The sequence below is a fragment of the Ovis aries genome, chromosome 3 (genome assembly GCF_016772045.2).
Source record: "Ovis aries strain OAR_USU_Benz2616 breed Rambouillet chromosome 3, ARS-UI_Ramb_v3.0, whole genome shotgun sequence".
Lineage (NCBI taxonomy): Eukaryota > Metazoa > Chordata > Mammalia > Artiodactyla > Bovidae > Ovis > Ovis aries.
This window is the reverse complement of record NC_056056.1, coordinates 186,230,730-186,241,408: the sequence shown is the minus strand read 5'-3', so window position 1 is coordinate 186,241,408 and position 10,679 is coordinate 186,230,730.

Below are 10,679 nucleotides of genomic sequence, written 5' to 3'. Positions count from 1 at the left end.
ATAAATAAACTACAGTTACATGCAAAACTTAAATGAACTTTCCAAATATATTGTTGAGTGAAAAAAAGTTAGATACAAAACAATATATGTTTTATTATTGTAATGCAATGTTAACAATCAGGACTCTCACAGAGGAAATGACTAGATGTTTTCTAGATTACCAAGATATCTCAAGGTTTTTAAAAATAACTCAGAGAAAAATACAATCTTCTTGATTATTGAGTAAAAATGACACTTTCACTTTGATAAAATCAAAAGTAGAGCTAAAAGCAAGGGATAAATTGAAGTTTGATATTGACATGTACACAGTGCTTTATTTAAAATAGGTAATCAACAAGGAACTACTACATAGGACAGGGAACACTGCTCAATATTCTGTAATAACTTTGGAAAAAGAGTAGATACATGTATGTGTATAACTGAATCATTTTGCTATACACTGAAAGCTAACACATTATTAACTATGCTCCAATATGGGCTTCCCTGCTGGTTCAGTGGTAAAGAATTCACCTGCAATGCAGGAGATACAGTTTCCACCTCTGGGGCAGGAATATTCTCTGGAAGAGGAAATGGGAAGCCACTCCATTACTTGTGCCTGGGAAATCTCATGGATGGAGTAGCTTAGCAGATTTCAGTCCATGGGGTCACAAAGAGTCGCTGCAAAATAAAAATTTGTAAAACACCTAGTTCTTAATAGTGAGCAATGACACTCAATAAGTGGGTGATATAATTGTTATGCTATACTTATATGTTCTAACAGTTAAGTTCATAAAAAGGAAGAGAACTAGTATTCTCTAAGTCTACTATGCTTCAGTTACTGAATCAGCCAACTTCTATATTTTAATTCAGTCCACAAAATAATACTACTGTGAAAAGATAATGTCTAATTAATGGCATTAGGGAAGCATATTATGGGAGAGATTAAATACTTGCCAAAGATCAGACAACTTGTTTTGTAATAAAGATCTTTTTGGAATAAGTAAGTGGATTGTCACTTCAGCTCAGTTCAGTTCAGTCGCTCAATCGTGTCCGACTCTGCAACACCATGGACTGCAGCACGCCAGGCCTCCCTGTCCATCACCAACTCCCGAAGCTTGCACAAACTCATGTGCATCAAGTCCATGAGGCAATCCAACCATCTCATCCTCTGTCATCCCCTTCTTATCCTGCCTTCAATCTTTCGCATCATCAGGGTCTTTTCAATGAGTCAGTTCTTCACGTTAGGTGGCCAAAGTGTTGGAGTTTCAGCTTCAACATTAGTCTTTCCAATCAATATTCCAGACTTATTTCCTTTAGGATTGACTGGTTGGATCTCCTTGCAGTCCAAGGGACTCTCAAGAGTCTTCTCCAACACCACAGTTCAAAAGCATCAGTTCTTTGGCACTCAGTTTTTTCTATGGTCCAACTCTCACAACTGTACATGACTACTGGAAAAATCATAGCTTTAACTAGATGGACCTTTGTTGGCAAAGTAATATCTCTGTTCTTTAATATGCTGTCTAGGTTGGTCATAGCTTTTCTTCCAAGGAGCAAACATCTTTTAATTTCATGACTGTAGTCACCATCTGCAATGATTTTGGATCCCAAGAAAATAAAATCTGTCACTGTTTCCATTGTTTTCCCATGTATTTGCCATGAAGTGATGGGACCAGATGACATGATCTTCAAAGGCTTTGGCATAGTCAATAAAACAGAAGTAGATGTTTTTCTGGAACTCTCTTGCTTTTTCAATGATCCAACCGATGTTGGCATTTTGATCTCTGGTTCCTCTGCCTTTTCTAAATGCAGCTTGAACATCTGGCAGTTCACAGTTTACGTACTGTTGATGCCTGGCTTGGAGAATTGGGGGCATTATTTTGCTAGTGTGTAAGATAAGTGCAATTGTGCAGTAGTCTGAACATTCTTTGTCATTGCTCTTCTTTGGGATTGGAATGAATATTGACCTTTTCCAGTCCTGTCGCCACTGCTGAGTTTTCCAAATTTGCTGGCACATTGAGTGCAGCACTTTCATAGCATCATCTTTTATTATTTGAAATAGCTCAGCTGGAATTCCATCACCTCCTCTAGCTTTGCTAGTAGTGATGCTTCCTAAGGCCCACTTGACTTCACATTCCAGGATGTCTGGCTCCAGGTGAGTGATCAAACCATTGTAGTTATCTGAGTCATGGTGATCTTTTTTGTAGTTATGTGTATTCTTGCCAGCTCTTCTTAATATCTTCTGCTTCTGCTAGGTCCAAACCATTTCTGTCTTTTATTGTGCCCATCTTTGCATGAAATGTTTCCTTGTTATCACTAATTTTCTTGAAGAGACCTTTAGTCTTGAAGAGAAGCTCTATATGGTCAGCAAAAACAAGACAAGGAGCTGACTGTGGCTCAGATCATGAACTCCTTATTGCCAAGTTCAGATTTAAATTGAATAAAGTGGGGAAAACCACTAGACCATTTGGGTATGACCTAAACCAAATTTCTTACAATTATACTGTGGAAGTGACAGATATTTTCAAGGAATCAGAGTACCTGAAGAGGTGCCTGATAGAGTGCCTGAAGAACTATGGATGGAGGTTCATGATGTTGCACAGGAGGCAGTGATCAAGACCATCCCCAAGAAAAAGGAATGCAAAAAGGCAAAATGGTTGTCTAAGGAGGCTTACAAATAGCTGAGAAAAGAAGAGAAGTGAAAGGCAAAGGAGAAAAGGAAAGATATACCCATTTGAATGTGGAGTTCCAAAGAATAACAAGGAGAGATAGGAAAGCCTTCCTTTGTGATCAATGCAAAGAAATAGAGGAAAACAATAAAATGGAATGTCACTTATCTGGCAATAGAATTTGATATCTTCTCCATATGTTTCTGACCTTTTGTTTTATAAAACAGTCCCTGTTTTTCAGGGTCAGCAAAATTCTCAGGTTCCACTTCTTCACTTTGGTTTACGTTTCTTGCCTTATTGGTATCTGAGCAACCAATCCCTTCCCAAATCCCAACCATGTCCTTTTGAATCCAAACCTACAATTAAACTAGTCACTTTTAGGGACTGGTATGGGTTGGTTCCAGAATCTCCTACTGATACAAAATCCATGGATGCTAAAGTCTCTAGATGTCAAAGAGTCAACTGTAATAAGTAGAAGTGAAATGAATAGAAGTAGACATTCTATTAGGGGCTTTTTATGTGTCCTGCTCTAGCAGGTCAGGGTAATTGGCTTCACACCTTCAGAAAAGAAGTTACACCTAGCCATCCCTAATTCAACACCACCACCCACTCTTAACACATACCCTTTGCTATTGTGCGGAGACTGATTTTAATTTAGCCTCTAAGTATATCTCAAATCTTGAAGAATGATGAGGTCTTCATATTCCCAGGACCCCATGGAGGAGTCAAATTAAAAAATAAAAAATAAAAACAAAAAACAGAAACTATGAACAAGAAACTATGGCCTGGAAGGTCCTTCTCATAGTTGCTCAGGAAAAAAAAAAAAAAAAAGCTTATATTTACTTCCATGTGAATAAGGGACACAAGCTTGAGGTATCAAGATTATAAATTATTAAGAACCATCCCAGTGGTCAAGTAAAAGAAAATCAAAAGCAGTATCTATTCCTTGGCTAAGGCTGCCCGCCACTAAGGCTGCCCAGTCTTCCTGTGGTGTAATAGGAGGAGCTAGCACGGATACCTCAGGAGCAACACCTCAGGAGGGACACTGGCGCAAAGTGCAAAACTGAATGGGCCAATAAATCAGCAAAATTCTTGTCTGAAGTTCCTAAACTTTCTAAGTATGGAAAGTCTAAAGATGTCAATTTTCCAGACTTCTCTTTCTGTACAGGAGACTAAGGATGCCATGTATCACCCTAACTGTATAATTAATATTTAATATAAAATAATCATCAAAGTTTTCTTGTTGATATAATTATAGGCATGGGACTCAAAGTGGTGGTGTTTGACCACATCAATATAATCAAAACTTCTAGATAACTAGATAGTTTAAGCAAATCAACAAATAGACCAGTGTCTTTTTTTTCCCCTAAGCATTCACCATAGAATTTCTTTTTAAAATAGAAAGGCTCTCTAGAACATTTAAAGATTTTTTTTTTCTTTTTTCTTTTTTAACACCAGGGATTCAAACCAAGTGAAATATCAGGTTGGGTCAGGTTGGGTTTGGAAAGCATTTTGATGTTCTGATTTTGTTCCATTTCAATTGCTTTAGAAAAATTTATAATGTCAGTCACAGCACGAACTGACTCACAGAGGCTTTTTGGAGGAAGTGGGGTATGAAGTGGGGGACCTGTGGTCTGTTTGCAGTGCCATAGAAAAGAATAACTCAGGGTTTTCACTTCTTTCAGACTTGAATCTATTAATGAAATTCCTCAGCTCTTTTCACTCATAGTTTTATTTTGGTTAAAACTTTTGACTTACATATAATTTTTCAGAAAAGAAAATTTCTTTGCCTAAAATGACATAAATCTGAAACACAGTCTGATCCTTCCCCTCCATGTAAAAGTAGAAGCCAATGAAAAAATTCAGTTTGTACAACAATTTTAGGTATACATTGAGTGTTAATCTTGATCTCTCTCTAAACGGAACAACTCAAATGCTTTAACATTTACCCATAATTCTCAGCTTCAATGTCGTCCATCTTTTGGTAGTTTTTCTGTAAATAATCTTTGATTTCTCTATCTTTTCTTTAAGGGTAAATCGAATTTCAGTCAATATGTTCGTAAAGGCATTATCTTTCTGAGTATATGAGAAAAGTGCACTTTCCTAGTCTCTCTTTTTTCAATTCTAAGTCATGTGTACGTGTGTTTACTTGCTAAGTCGTGTCCGACTCTTTGCAACCCCATGGACTGCAGCCCATCAGGCTCCCCCGTCCATGGGATCCTCCAGGCAAGAATACTGGAATTGATTGCCATTTCCTACTCCAATTCTAAGTCATAGGCTGTCTTAAATTTTCTTTTTTAAAAATTTAATACAATACGTGTTTTGGTACCCAAATAATTTTCAGATTAGCTTGGCTCAACTAGTTATTCCTATTTTGTATTTCATTACTTTGATTAAATCTTTGCACTTTTCTATTAACCTACATTCCATTATTAATATTATATATTTCTCTTTTTGGAAAAACAATCTCCCAAGATAATATGATCTGTGTCTTCATAGCTTCATCCAGAAGAATTTTGACTAATTTCTAAGTTTATCATTCAGGTATTGGTTCAGCTGGTAAAGAAGCCGCCTGCAATGTGGGAAACCTGGGTTTGATCCCTGGGTTGGGAAGATTCCCTGGAGAGGGAAATGCTACCTACTCCAGTATTCTGGTCTGGAGAATTCCAAGGACTGTATAGTCCATGGGGTAACAAAGAGTTGGACATGACTGAGTGACTTTCACTTCACTTCACTATTGCAAAAAAAAAAAAAAAAAAGATGAAATAACAGCAAATCCAAGGCCCACAGTAACAACCCCAAGTCCTGTCCTCCCCTGTCACAGATTAGCCTTGTTTGTGTTTGAATGGCAAAGACTGTGAGAGTTCCAGCTGAAAAGCACAGGTTTTACAGCCCTCGGACCTGGATTTCAGCCCTCGCCCTGCTACATTCTCACCATGCGACCTTGGAATGTTTACTTACTCCGTCTAAAGTCTTGGTTTCTGCATCTTTAAATGGGGATCATTGAGTTACAGAGAAGAGTAAGCATCATCTCTATAGAAATTGTTTAGTACAGACCCAAATACACAGGATGTTTTCAACACTATTTTTATCATCATCTTTTTGTCCTGTGTTTGTGAAAATGTAACAAAAGTCTTGTAAAAAGGACAAAGAGAAATTTTCTGGGGGTACATGAGCAGAGAAATCTATTTCTGAAATTTCTAAGAAAGTTTCAAACCCTCTGCTCCTCTAAAGCATGCATTTTTAGACCCTGACTTACCAAAATTGATGATGTGGTGCATAAAACAGCAACATGATTACCTCACATAAAAAACGTTAACTCACAGTCAACTCCCAAATAGTTCCCTAGTCCCTACCCTCTCAGAGCTTATCATTTAATCCAGAGCACAAGTGATATTATATATACCTACTAGTGAGAGGGAAAAAAACCAACCAGGACAGCATTGCTGGAGCAGCTGGAGGAAAGTATAACTCTACATATCTGTTCCTACAGAGTGGTTTATGGAGGTGGGGGAGGATGGTAGTATAAACCAAACAGCTCATAGGAAACTGTGGTTCAAAGAGGAAACAATCTTTTTTTATACAAAACGATAGCCTTCAAGTTGTCCTAGTATAGTGGTTGATGATGCCAGGAAATCACATTGATTTACATAGAGTAAAGACTATGTGGATACAGAGCCATGGGTCTCAACACAGCTTTTTATGCCTCAGAATAAAACCTGAGTGCCTTCTGCATGTTTAATCAGAAACTTCCATTGAAACTACTCAGTTTTTGAAAACAAGTGGTTGTATTTAGGATCCAATTTAATTGATGTACTAATTACTACATTAGACACTCATGAGTCAAGGTAAAGAGACATTTTTAAATTAATTTATTTTAATTGGAAAATAATGACTTTGCAATATTGTGATTGTTTTTGCCATACATCAACATGAATCAGCCACAGGGGGCACATGTGTCCCTCCATCCTGAACCCACCTCCCACTTCTCTCCCCACCCCACCCTTCTAAGTTGTTCCAGAGCACCAGCTTTGAGTGCCCTGCTCCATGCATCAAACTTGCACCAGTCACCTATTTTATATATGGTGATATACATGTTTCAATGCTATTCTCTCAAATCATCCCACCTTCACCTTCTCTCACAGAGTCCAAAAGTCTGTGTCTCTTTTGCTGCCTTGCATATAGGATCATCGTTACCATCTTTCTAAATTTTATACATATGTGTTAATATACAGTTTTTGTGTTTCTCTTTCTGACTTACTTCACTCTGTATAATAAGCTCCAGTTTCATCCACCTCATTAGAACTGACTCAAATGTGCTCCTTTTTATAGCTGAGTGATATTCCATTGTGTATATGTACCACAGCTTTCTTATCCATTCATCTGCTGATGGACATCAGGGTTGCTTCCATGTCCTAGCTAATGTAAACAGTGCTATAATGAACGCTAGGATACATGTGTCTCAGTAAAGAGACTTTAAAGTCTCAGTCAGCTAGCTTAGTTTATATTTGCTACCACCAAATTGACAACTTGCTGGTTATAGTTATGGTTTCTAAGCCCTTAGTGATTAGGTCTGAGCCTCACTTAGAGGAATTTTAATTCAAGTTGTTTTATTGAGAAGAGAAATGAGAAGAGAAATGCTGTTAACGCTACCTCTAATGCTGCCGTAGAAAGGTAGAATGGTGGGGGAGTAAAACTACACATTCCATCTTTTACAGACATGGTTGGCCTTTGTTCTAATGTGCTTTTGTTGCCTTAGTACTTTATTATACTGCCTTTGAGAAAAGGCTTTACCTTTTTTCTAAACTAGATGGTTTAAACTCTTACATGTCTGTGCTTGTGTCCATGAAAGTGAAAGTGAAAGTCACTCAGTCGTGTCCAGCTCTTTGTGACCCCATGGACTATATAGTTCATGGAATTCTCCAGGCCAGAATACTGGCATGGGCAGTCTTTCCCTTCTCCAGGGGATCTTCCCAACCAAGGGATCAAACCCAGGTCTCCCACATTGCAGGTAGATTCTTTACCAGCTGAGCCACAAGAGAAGCCCAAGAATACTGGAGTGGGTAGGTAGCCTATCCCTTCTCCAGCAGATCTTCCCGACCCACGAATCGAACTGGGGTCTCCTGTATTGCAGGTGGATTCTTTACCAAGTGAGCTATGAAGGAAGCCCATATACTTCCATAATCCTCAGACATCTTTTCTCTCCTCTCTGTTGACACATTTAGTTTTGTATTTTAAAAATAAATGTGTTCTTTCAGGAACAGCATTTGATGAACTCACAGTACCCTAGCTAAGTAGAATCAATAGATTCCTACTAGGTATTTCTACTGCACTTTGTTTATACACCTGTCTGACCTATTTATTTAAGGTTCCTTGTGCTGTGCTAATGCCAGAAGAGGCACTTATGGGCCACAGAGGCAACTCAAACAGGGACCAGTAGAGAGGCATACCTGAGGGTCAACAGTAATAGGGGCTTCATTGAAATTTAACAAAGTCGAGAGGGATTACTACAATGAATCGGCATAGGAAGGGACAAAAAGAGTGTTTACAAAATGGTGGCCAATGATTTAGGGGATGGATCACTCATAAGACAACTCCTAGATACCAATGAGTAATTTGAGAAGAAGTAGAACCAAATAAAATCCTTTTATAAGAATCATTTTGATCCTATTTTAACCCCTAGGAAACATTGAATGTATTTGTTAATTCACTAATTCATTTTCCCCCTTTAAGCTGTGATTCTTAAAGGCAGGGAATTTTTTTTCTTTCCTTCTAAATTTGGGTCATCGTCTTGCTGAGAAAAGTTTATATTGAATTACATTCTTTCAGTCAGCTTCTTTGAATATTAAGCCATTTAGATTGTTACTTTTAAAATGCCTAGGAGTCATTCGTCATAAGAAAAAAGATCAATAGTGATTTTCAATTTCTCTGACTTTGGAAAGTGTTTTGGTTAACATGCTAAACAAATCAGAAGATGGGAACATTTGAGGTTTTATTTCTCCTTTTTCCTGTGCACTGATTAAACTTAATTTCCCCATTGTTAATTTCTTGTACTTTCTCCCAAAATTACTTTCAGAAAATATAGCTGTTTTTGGCATAGATTTTTGTACACAGAAGTACTCTATTCAGCTCTGAGCATAAGAATCACTTAATGAAATAATGATAATATCCCTAATTTATATATCTCTTTACTCTTGTAATACACAGACACACAGTCTCTCAGATGATTCTTAAACCAACCCTCTTGAAATAAGCAGGTTAAATGTTATTGAATCCATAATCTATGTGGAAGCGAAGTCATTAGAAGCCAGTAAGTCAGAGTTCAAACTAGGTCTTCTGTCTCCATATTTATATTCTTTCCACTGTAGCAGAAGATGTTACATCCTGGTGCTTTTCCTCAAACTTTGTTCCAGGAACATCCATAAAGTACTTGTGAGCTCAGATTTCCTATGCACCATCTCTCTCTTTCTTGACCACATCCCTTCAAACTCTGTCCTTTGTAGATTTTGACCTCTGAGTGCCTCTGGACTTACATAAAGTATTTATTCTTCCCAGGGTAACCAAGTAAAATATAACAAATAAAACGAACATCAGGATGGGCAAACACAAATGTGTATTAGCCTATTAAATCATCTATTCCAAAGAACAATGGTTCACAGAAATTGGAGATGAAAAAGACCTATGAGGTCATCTTATCCACCCCCATGCCAAAGCAGGTTCAAGCCCAGAGTACTGACAGCCAAGTTGTCGTTTAGTTTCCAGCCCTGCCTTTTGAGGCTCTAGATTGTATCTCCTGCTGGAATCTGCTGGAGAGAGAACAGCATAGTGATCTCAAAGTTGGAGCACCAACTGGGGTCCCAAGGGTCTTATTGCTCTGTGCAGAGGACAGTGTGCTTGTAATTGATCAGTTCTCCCCTAATGGATGTGGTCATAATCAGGAGTGATTCCCACAGAAACTTGCATAGACTGAGAATGAAAGTCCAAACTAATAAAAAACACACAAGCTCAAATTCTTTCTGAAGTGAGAAATGCCTGATGGGGATGGCATAATACACACACACAAGCAGTTTGAGTGACTGGGAAACATGCCAAAGACAATGATTTGATTCTTTCCCTATCATTTCCTAATTAATCTCTGAGGCAAATCAGTCAACCTCAAAGCTGGAGTGCTGAAAGTTTCTAGAGGTCCCTAAGTAGCCCCTTTAAAAAATAATATTTGAAGAGCAGCAGTCACATATATAATCATTCTTTATATAGGCCTTTTTTTTCCAACTCTATCCTTATTTGAGAGAATACTTCATTCTATATTTTTAAAAAAATATTACTGAAAGAAAGTAGATACATGTTCTTAAGGTCTAAGGAAAAGAATACCATGCTGAGATTTTTTAAAAATGGAATAATAACCAGGTTCTTATTTAATCACTCACCAACCATGTGCCTGGGAGAAAGGTACTTCCTTTTCTTTCCTATGAAATAAGAGCACAAAACAACATATTGCCTCTAAAATATTTCCTATTTCTAAAGCCAAAGAGCCCCTAAAAATCTATTTATTTCCAGCAAAAGCAATGGAAACATGACTCCCCTATTTTTCTGGTTTGTCAGGATGCCCTCAACCAGACAGATCTAGGAGGAGAACTTGAAATGTTAAGAGAATGAACTTCCATTTTATGCTTCGGTTTTCAGAGCTGTTACATTAGTGTCTTCTAGGAGAGAGATATTGGAAAACAAACTGTGAGTTTAGACACAAATGTTTCCCTGTGTAAGTCTGAATTCCTACTACAGAAGTTTGGGGCAGGAATGAGCTTCAAAGGCAGTACCCTGCCTCAATCATTTTTTCCTCCCCTGTCTCTACCACTTCGCTCCCTGCCACTTCCTTCCCTACCCACGCTATCCTACGTCCAGCCTCCCTCCTTCCTTTCCCTCCCTGCCTCAATCCCACTTCCTCTCTTTCTTTCCAGGCCCCAGCCAGTCTCTGTACCATTTCCAGGAAGCACATTTCTCTTTAATATCCCAGACGTTGTTAAAGAACTCCTA